The sequence below is a fragment of the Cupressus sempervirens genome, chromosome 4, assembly GCF_028749045.1.
Source record: "Cupressus sempervirens isolate cs-2001-9-10 chromosome 4, ASM2874904v1, whole genome shotgun sequence".
In the NCBI taxonomy this organism is placed as follows: Eukaryota; Viridiplantae; Streptophyta; class Pinopsida; order Cupressales; family Cupressaceae; genus Cupressus; species Cupressus sempervirens.
The window spans coordinates 555,422,289-555,433,202 of record NC_143121.1 but is presented as its reverse complement, the minus strand read 5'-3'; the positions used below and the strand labels follow the sequence as shown (position 1 = coordinate 555,433,202).

At 32.9% G+C, this 10,914-nt stretch overlaps 1 pseudogene; it reads right to left on the bottom strand.

Annotated features, from left to right (window-relative positions):
• Nucleotides 1-5,876: 5,876 nt before the first annotated feature.
• On the bottom strand, nucleotides 5,877-7,836 carry LOC149562399 (uncharacterized; annotated as a pseudogene).
• Nucleotides 7,837-10,914: the final 3,078 nt, after the last annotated feature.

The window sequence follows — 10,914 nt, the reverse complement described above, 5'->3', positions numbered from 1 at the left end:
GTGTTGAAAACTTGTCAATTAACAATTCTGAATTCAAGACTAAAAGTCCCCTACTACTACAAGTAACATCCATTCCTCAGTTGGTATAAGAAACAAAATCATTAAAATGTTTTGACAAAGAAATACCTCTTCCCAAAAGTTGAAACCAAAAAGTGGTTTAATGAGATACATCAAGACAAAATCTTGGGTACACCTGACCCTTAAAGTAACACGACTTTGTAAAAAGAAACAAAGAGAAATGAAATCCAAACAAAAAGACTCAACTCAAAGCAAACTAACACCTAACTAGAAAGACTTAAAATTACTAAGTAAAACAAAAACAAAAACAAAAACAAAAACTTATGTATAGAAAACCTTGAATAATGAGAATGTGGGGTGGTTGTCAGTAGATTTCTCATGAGGTGAAATACTAATGAACCACCCCAAATAGTCCTAAGAAAAGGTTATTGTCTTTGTGCTCAAAAAAATAAAATTTGAACAACCTTGGTTCAAATTCTGAGAACAAGTCACATGAAATCAGAAGTTGTGGTAACTCTCCATAACCATGATTAATCTACAAACAAGTTCTCTTACATTTAGCATCAAATTCAAATTGAAAATCATCAAACTAAGAGGGATAATGGGAAAATATCACCTGATCTAGCCAGTCTCCCACCATAGGGGTACACGCACACATTATAATCTCTCCTTCTGGTGATCTTTTCTCATGGTACACAACTCCATGCACACATGGAAACACTTTAGGTTCCTTTAGACTAGAAAAATCAATCATCAACCCTCCTTTCAAATTATAGGATTCATTACTATCATCGATCAAGATGGTTTTTGCATCATGTCCCAAAGAAGCCTATTGAGAAACAAGCCTATTGAGAAACATACTTTCCCTTCATTGCGATCTCCCAAGCTAACAAGAGATTAAGAAAACTTTCTTCTGAATGGAACCCAAAAGGATGGATTCTACATGATTGAGTTATTGCATGGTTTGATATATGTGTAGAATACTCACAAATAAACATTTCCTTTGTCAAGCTTGAGACCAAATTGAGCATTCTATCCATCTCTTCTAATGACAAATCTTGTTTTAAGGGAGGTATCTTGTCAGTATCCAATGGGAAATCAATATCATAGTAGGAAGAATTGGTATCTTCTTCTTGATGACTTTCTAATTCAAAAATCTCACCAACCTCAAGATCTTTTGGATTTCCATCACTTTTTGCAACTTCATGGAGTTTTGGAACTTCAAATTTTTTTGCATCCTCACAATTCATTGGCATATCGACACTTATTGAAACATCAACACTTGGAAGAATTTCTTCATCGAGTGGGAACACAAACTCCTCTTGATCATCTTCATCATTTTATCCTCCTTTAGATTTATCACATGATTCAAACACCATTGCACTAAACTATAAAGGTTGTTCCTCCATGATTTGGGGAGGCTAATCTAAAATATTATTGTACCCATATTCATTTTCACTTGGACTCATACATGTAATACCATTATTCTTATTTTTGATGTTACTATAAAGGCCAAAAAAATTGTTCTGATTTTGAGAACAACTGTCTTGGACAAGTTGTCTTGGATGATTGCCTTGGTTTCTTGAAGAATTCAACTCTATTTTGATGAGTTCATTGGATAAAAGATACATCATATCCTTCATGGCCTTAAACTCTCTAGACATATTATTTTTGATTTTAGTAGGTGGAGAAGTCTTTTGCTCAAAGAATACAATCTTTTGGGGCTCATAACCTGAATATGTAATTATTGGCATTGGAGCAACAATAACTTGCTTTGGGAATGTAACAACCTCTTTGAACACCTTTTCAATGGTATCAATGTCTATGGGTGGGAGCCTTCTTAGAGAAATAGAAGTTAATGAATTCATTGTCACAAAATAGATTTGGATGGCAGCCTCTTGTGGTACAATGTATGGAAACTCCATTATTTGATACGTCCTATAGAAGTGATGATTAAACCTTGAAATAGTCTCATGGGGATCCCTCTTAATTGAGATGAACTGATGATGTAGGATAGCTAGATCAATATAGATCTTGAATTTCTCTAGAAAATTTCTCTCAAAAGAGTTCCAAGCCCTTATTGATGTCAGTGGTAGATTGAGGTACCAATTGAATACCATTTCCCCCAAAGTGTAAGGAAAAAGGTGGCATACCATGTCCATATGCTGAATCTGGTTTCAATTAGAGATCTCCTTGAAGATTTTAATATGATCTTCTACTATTCGTGATTCTCTATAGATGAATTGTGGGAACTTTTTTAGGATTTTTGGACAAGGCATGTAATGGACTAGTTAGATTCAAAGGTAAACTTTGGGCATTGAAGAAAGACATGGTGCATAATGATGGGAATGTGTGAATTAGAATGTAAAGTGAATGATGATGATGGAATGTGTAATGTGAATGGATGGAGTTCTTAGTATCTCTTTATCACTATGATACTTGTGAAAGTGACTAAGTTCTAGGAACTTGTGTTTAATCTGGAAAAACATAGCTTTGAAGAAGTACACCTTCTCAAAATAGTGCACCTATGCACTTGATGAAAATTCATAGACTTAGATTGTTTTCTCTAAAAATTGTAGAATTTTCAAACAACAACTTAGGTTTTTTGAGCCAAATGGTTTTTAGGCCCTCCTTCTAGCACCACTTCGGTTGAGCTATCATTTTGCACAATGCTTAATAGCATGAATCCTTTTGAACTCCTCTCTTGAAAAGCTGATCTATGATCAATTCCAAGGTTTCAGCCAATCTTGCAACCCACTAGAATCTACTCAGTTGAAGATAAATGTGTTTGTTCAAGAGGAGGGCTTTGCTAGTTTGAACTAATTTCAGATCAAATGACCAATCTGCTTGCTGTTTCAAAATTAACCACAAAAGAGATATGATTTTTGGTATTTTCTTTTTTTTGATGAATGTAATCTAAAAATGCAACTATATGAATTCCTACTCTAACAAAGGGGTTAGTAAAGCAAATAACAAAGGTAAGGTAACACGAAGTTTAAGAAAACAACATGAAAGTAAAATCCTAATAGACATAAACCATAGAAACAATGCATATATGAGTTAAGCCTTTAAAAATATCAGTTGGTAACCAATGAAAATAGGAGTAGCACTTCCTTGATCCCATTGATGCATTTGTCGATGGGAATTTAGTAATCGTTAGATGTTTCACTTTTCATCAAATCGCAAGGCCATAGAAAGTGTACTCATGTGAGACAGAAAGCTATGTAGGAACAATATGGTGATCTCTTCTTGAGTTAAGTATGTCAGTGGAATTCATAAAACTATAGCAAACACTAGAATTAAAAGATCACACAACTAGAACAATGCAATAAAACTATTGGCTTAATTACACTTCATGAACATACATTCACAAAATATAACACACTTAGGCTAGAATCACTACACTCCAAATGTGAGCACCAAAAACATGTATTATTGCATCAAAATAATGATGGCCTAGAATACATATTACATTGCTGAATTTATAAGAAATATTCTCCTCAATTTGTGTTGAGAGTGAGAGATATCTTTATGCAATCATATGCTTCTAAACTAATAAAACAAATCTAATTATTTACAAATTGACTCTTTAACTAGTGATTAGTAGGACTCCATCCATATTTATATTATTAATTGGATGCATGAGCCTTTACATGTCTTAAAACAACATAAACGTGAGAAAATAAAAAAGAGTGAGACATCAGTTGATGTAGGAGTCTCTAGAGATGCCAAAAATAGAAGCTCAACCTTCTTTAGATGTTTGTAGGAGTTAAATTGCCATCAAAATGCATTTTCAATGCATGGAAAGCTCTAAATTTGGAACTGGCAGTTAACTATCAGTGCACCTCTGAATTCTTCAAAATCTTCTAGAACACCATTAAAAAAGTGCACCTGTACACCTGGCACAACAACACACTAGTGTACCTAGCACAATAGTGCACCAGCACACCAACATGAAATTTGTGTAAGGTGCTGAATTTGCCAAAAAATCAAAGTTCTCAATTTTGAAAATGGTTTCTGAGTTTTTCTCAGATGAGGTCTGAGAGCACTCTAGTGTACTTGTTTTTCCCATTTTGATCATTTATACCCTCTTTATAGCAAAACACTTTCATACATTTGAATTCCTTCTGCTTCTTCTATCTAAAATCCCAAAGCACCCGTGTTTAATCTTGTCATTAATAGTTGCATAAGATGAGGAACTTGTTCTGGTTCATGCGTCAAGCCTTTTTATCTTTAATCTTTTTCTTCTCTCCAACTACCCTATCCTTCTCAGTGAGAGACTAGGTGATCCAAATTATCCAAAATGATCGAATGTTTAAAACTTTATCACAAGATTTTCTAAGCTTTTTTAACTGGCTTTCTCAAAGGTCTTCTGCTCAAAATTTTAAGTTGAAACTTTCATTGGTCCCTAAAAATGGGCAACCAAAAGATTGTTGTTTTAGGGACTAAAATTAGATTTTTAGTTTTTCTTTCCAACAATCTAAACAATTCTGAATTTTGAGCTTTAGGTCAAAAGTTATGACCCCAACAAGTTAAGGATGCCCTTTTTATTTGCACAAAGAAGCAAACATTAGTCCAGAGAGATGAAAATCAAACCTTAAACAAACCTTAATTATGAAAAAAATATTGAGAGTGCAAAAACATTGCAAAACATACAAAAATCTCATTTTAGCCTTTGATAAGCAAAAAAAGTGCACCTGGTGCACCTCTGTGATGCGCCTGGTGTGCATCATTCTTTATTTAAGTTTTAATGCATGGGTTGCACAACAATGCACCTCATGGGGTATGCTCACTAGTAAATTTTAACTCAATTTTCAACAAATTTTGTTCAAAATTTTTACCTAGGTTGGTCAAAATTTTGACCAAGCAGTTCGTTGTAAATTTTGTTGTCAAAATTTTGACTGACCTGTAGGTGGGTCAAAATTTTGAGCAATACATTGGTCAAAATTTTTTATTTTTTGCTAGCTCCAATTTTTCATTGTTGAACAATCTAATTATAAAACATCCATTCCATTATCTATTGAACAAGATTGTTCAACAGATAATGGAAGAGACGCTTTACAATTAGAGGACACCTTTGAGAAGAAAAATTCTCTCACTCGAACTTTATCTTTGTAGAGATTTAAAAGGTTGCAAATTAAATGGCTTGGATAAGAAACAATTTCTTGATACAACATGGAACAATTGGACATTTATGCATAGGGCACCATCAATTATGTGAGTGATGTAGATGCAACTGAATTTTTAGGGGTCAAAGGCATCGATTAATATAAGGTTTCTAATCTCCATGAGTTCAACATTGTGGTTGTAAGGGCTATGGAGAGGGAACTTCTTCATTGTCTACTTCACCACTGATTAACTTGCACCATAGATTGATGGTCTTCATCTTTTTTGTGGGCTCCTATCCCCTATGTGAGTGTTGATGTAGAAGCCAAAGAAAAAGAAGAAGAAGTGAAAGCATCTTGAATAAGGTTTCTAATATCAACTTGTTCAACATTGTTGATTTAAGGGCTATGGACTAGGAAATTCTTCAATATCAAATTAGGGGTAGCATTGCATCCTCTTTAACTATTAAATGTACAACCCTAGGAGAAAATAGGTTGTTGGCTACTTCTTTTGGCCTTGCACTTTCTTCTTTGTAGGTTTTTCTTAAACACAACTCTACATCCATCCCTAGTTTCAAGCAATTTGATAATGCAACTATTTGCTACACAAAATAATACCCATTTCTTATTTTAGTTTCTGATAGGTCTTGCTTAACTCTTTCATTTAGAGAGAAGGTTTTTGTCATGGAAGCATTGCATAAAACATCTCAAGGTAAAACTAAAGATGAAAATGAGTACAAACATATGGTTGACTTACCTCAGACAAGCTTCAACCTTAGAGAAATTCAAGAGCACGTGAACCAGAAATATAGAAGCTGTGGGATGAGAAACAGATTAAATAGTGTAAGAAGACATGGCAACTATGCATAACAAGTTATATGAAAGGTAAATAAGCAAACTTGGCAACTATGCACAAAAAGTTATATGAAAGGTGAATATGCATAGCCTAATGATTAGTAATCATCCATATGAAAGCCTAATACTTAGAATATTGGTAGTGATACTAAACCTGATCCCTGATTAGTATGTTGGGCTATAGCATATGTCTTCAATTTGGTATGAATTAGTAGATAATACAAAAGAGATTCTCAACAGACTTGTATGCATATCTATATATTTGTGTACCACTTATATATTTAATTTGATATATATCAAGCTTCCAATTAATACATAGGTTAGGATGAGTTCAATTGATCATTGGACAATCGAGGGATCAATAGTCTACAATTGGATGGATTGAGTAGAATGATAAAAGTGGCTAGCTGACTTATCAAGATGATATACTGAATATGATAATAATGGCAAATATTGTGTAAGGATAAAAGACAATCCATAGTTGTGATTTGTTTATAACAAACAAAAATAGTTCATAAATTAAGGAAAGCATGCATGATTGTCACTGAAGATAATATAATTAGTTGACCAAATTAGCAAGTTTGATTAAGTTACATGAAGAAGTGTCATTTGTTGCATGAGACAAAATAGTTTGATGTGACTTCTACCATTATGCCTCCTCAAAACATATTAAAGAAAACCAAATTACTTCTCAAAGGATATCAATCACATCTATTCATATTTAGACACCATAATAAAGCCCTTAAGGAGACTTGTTGTAGCCAAGAAGGGTCGTATTGATCCACAATTATCAAGATAAAGAAATGCATGTGCATCTAGACTCAAATAGAGATAACATCATAACAAGATCATCACGTAAACAAGATGGACAATAATAAGAGATGGTGATAATCATATTTGCCTCTTAAATGTAACTAAATTTTCATACTTAAAATCAGACCTAAATTATCAGAGTGCTTATGATTAAAATTCTTAAGGGTTGATTGTTCGAGATTCAATGATATAATGAACATTAGACACAAAATCTCGTTATCTCATCAAAGTAGACATATCATACTTCTTCAATCTTTGTATGAATACTTATATGTAAAGTATATACTTCACCATTTACATAATACTCTAAGATCTAAAAGATTATAAAGGTATGGTCACACACTATGATTTATATGATTTAATGGGAAACTTTCAAGGAAAAAGAAAACTAAATATATATTCTTGTAAAGCATACTCACTTTTGATGATTCTCCATATGTGCTAGAAATATCTACACTAGATTGTTTTTCTCTTGTGCTAGGAAAGGGGATTAGCATCAAAGATGGTGAAGGAGCTTCCTAAAGTAGCTATATAGTTTTTGAGACTTCTATACTCTTTGGCAAATATAAAAATTGACCCTTTGGACCATTAGGTAGTATAGATAGACTATGAGTTGCAAGACTAGGAGGAGGTGGAGGCAATGTAGATGTAGGCTTTGGGATTATTGATCCAGGCTTTTGTATGATTGAATTCTCTTGACTCTTCTTACCCAACAATAGTGTTGAATGAGTTATATTAGATATGTTAGAAGACTTTAAGGGCTTCGTTGAATCAATAGGTGGCTTAGGAAGCTCATATAGTGTGGTTTTGTGGGGTGGAGATAGATTAGGAGGTGAGACATTAGGAGTTGACCACCATGATGAGATATTGAGGAATGAAGGATAGGTCTAGATTTGAATGAAGACTCTATACGCTTAGATGTCAATGGGCCACTGCCATGTATACTTGGTTGATTAGATGAAAACTTGCCTGTCAATGGACCTGAAACAACATGTTGTTTGATTCTCTTAGAATCGAAAGCATCTAGAATATCAAACCTTACCATAGGTATCCTTTCAACTAAAGCTGGCATAGGCAATTTGTTTTCTCAAATGCCTATATTTGATTCTTTCAAAAGTGGTTGACCTCTTGATATGCCATTTTGACTCAATATGTAAGTAGTACAAAGGTTTTCTACTTATTTAACAAGATTGAACTCATTCTTTTCTGATCTTGTATATTGATTATTGGATTGTGATAATGGAGATGTATGCCACAAAGAGAAAACAATCTCAGTTCCACTTGCTATCCCTGATCCCATTGAAAATTTACTTCCTCTACCAGTTTTATTCCCACCACCACCACCAACTAGAATTGGCAGAGCATAAGTGTGCAGATTTCTCTGTGTTAATGTTCTTGTATCTTGTATCTTGTCAACATTGTTAGACTTCTTATGCATGGATGGTGCCAAGGGTGCTGATTTACTACCAACCATTAGACACCTGATAGTACTAAGTCTATACTCAACCTCTTTGGGACTTGCTTGTGCACACAAACATATTCATGTTACAACTCACTCGAAAAATTTAATCATCTTAAATTTGTTACTTACTCTAACAAACAAAATATAACAAGGATTCAATAATAATAGAGTAGATAGTAAAGAACAAATTAAGATCCTCATGGAAAATTGGAATTGAACTAAAATTTATAGTATACCCCTTTTTCAAAATTTGATTGTTTCATACATGTGAATTATACATGTATTCAAAATCTACTTATTTATACTATGAAAATTGGAATTGAATTTAGTGTAGTAAATTCATCTATAAATTAGGAGATGGGGAGACCAGTACCTTCTCTAACATGTAATCAAGTATTTGATGCAAGTAACACTAAGACCAAAAATACAACTACAAATCTCAAAGAATAAAAAAAATCTCCCTATTCCAAGCACTACAAAATTTTTACTAACAAGAGGAAAACATCCAATTGCTTAATTAAAATATCATGAATCTAATTATTAAATGTTGCAGGAATATTCTCCCCCAACACTGTTTGATATTTCAAAGAGTAGGCTTGATTCCTTCCTATATGAAATGATTCCAAAAACACTTAATAGGTTCTGACTAACCTGAGTCAATAATTGACCAAAACTAATATTATGGAATTATCTCATGTCTTGGATCACATACCTAGGACTAAGGAATATAAATTGTAGATTATAATTAATACATCTGACACCATCAAATACAATTTTAGTCAAAGATATGACAAAACCAATACAAAAAAAAGTGGATACATACTGTCAGTTCAAATTCTTTTGAATCTTTGAAGTACACAACCAATTTATTAAAATCAATATAATCATCTTTTACACAATCTGTATAAAAATCAATGCCCAATTTTATGGCATGATAAACCCTCTTGAGTTAGCTATTATAGTTCTTCCCATTGTTCTTCACCCACAAATTTGAATTGATTTCCAAACAAAGTCCAATTTTTCTTCAAGCCAAATTCAAACCGATAGCAAGTAGACTTCAATGCATATAAATAGGTCAATAATATCTACCATTTGTATTTTAACTAAAAAAAAAAAATCTTGCCAAAATAAGTATAGAAATTTTTGAATCAAAAAACTTTAATTTGCTATGCCTTATATCCTTAAGCAAAATCTATTCTCACACAACTGATTCACATGTATGAAATAATCAAATTTTGAAAATTGGAATTGAATTCAGTGTGAGGATTTGTACTAGACCCCTTTTTTATGTTAAAAAAAGAGAGAAATACAATGTACCTCCATGGAATTATCAAAACTGGTGGTAGATTCATCATATTCTGGATAAAATTCAAAACTCACTTTTCCATCATCTTCCTCTAGCTCATTAAGTTGATATTCAATATGTTGCTCCTCAACAATCTTCTTTACATGAGGTTCAAGTCCCTCAAGAGTAGAAAGCCCCTTTCTATATAAATACAACTGTTCCATCAAGAAAAGGAAAGAATTGGTGAGAAAGGTACTAGAGATTGATTTCTTTAAACTTAAAAAGATAGAGTGAGGGAAGAGTGAAAGCATTGTAGTTATAAACTTGAGTGGTATAGTGACAAGTAGCTTGAGTTAAAGATTGCGAGATTGCTCTTGCTTCAAAAACTTCAATCGAAAAACAAGGAGTGTCACCTCATTCTCATAGTCCTCTTTAGTTGACTGCAAATGTTCAAATGTAGATATCTGCCCTTTACCAGTCTTAGATTTTCCTTTTGCTCTATCTACTCACATATGCTTGTATTCTTGTCTGAAATTGATAATATACTCATAAAAATATATTTCTCTAATAGTAACACTTAACATAAAAGGGGGGGAATAAAGAATAAATAAACTACTATCTACCTTTTTGCATCACACTACTCTTTTAGTTCCTATAACTAGACACAAAAATGTGAGGAGTGAGGACATAAGTCAACTATACTTATGTAGTATCATAGATTCAGAAGATACTTTGACAAAACAATAATATTAGATTTGTCATTTTATGTTTTGTATATGTTCTGTAAGGAAAGCTTCATCCTTAAAAGAAATTTTTCTGGCAAAACAATGATCAAGTATCTAAGATCATTAGTTCAAACTTTCAGGTCCACAATGCCAATGTTGTAGTATTGTTCTCACTTCACTAAATTTGCAAAAAGCTATGTCATTAAGTCCAACACTTGCCCCCTCACTTGATTTTTTTTTTGTGTAGAGAGATCAGGCAACAAGTGGGAAAGATGGAGGTCGGGTGAAAGGGGAAACAAACATGAAAATGTTAAAATAGCATTCCTTGAAACCCTAGATCCATATTTCATTAGGAGAATAGCATGGGAATGGGAAGAACAAAGATTAAGGGATGGTGAAGCATCCTTATGGAACATAGCTTTCAACTACAACATGAAGCATGATTACTTGTTAGTTTAGTACCAACCTTTAAGTAAAAGCAATAGATTGGATCCTATAGACCATTTTTCTTAAAAGAATGTATCTACTTCAAATACTCAAAAGTTTTTCCTAACAAAACCTCTTTAGATAAGGATAAATCTCTCATTTGAAAATAAATTGTTCAATTATTATAAATGAATTATGATTAGTTAGGGTACATGGACACCAATT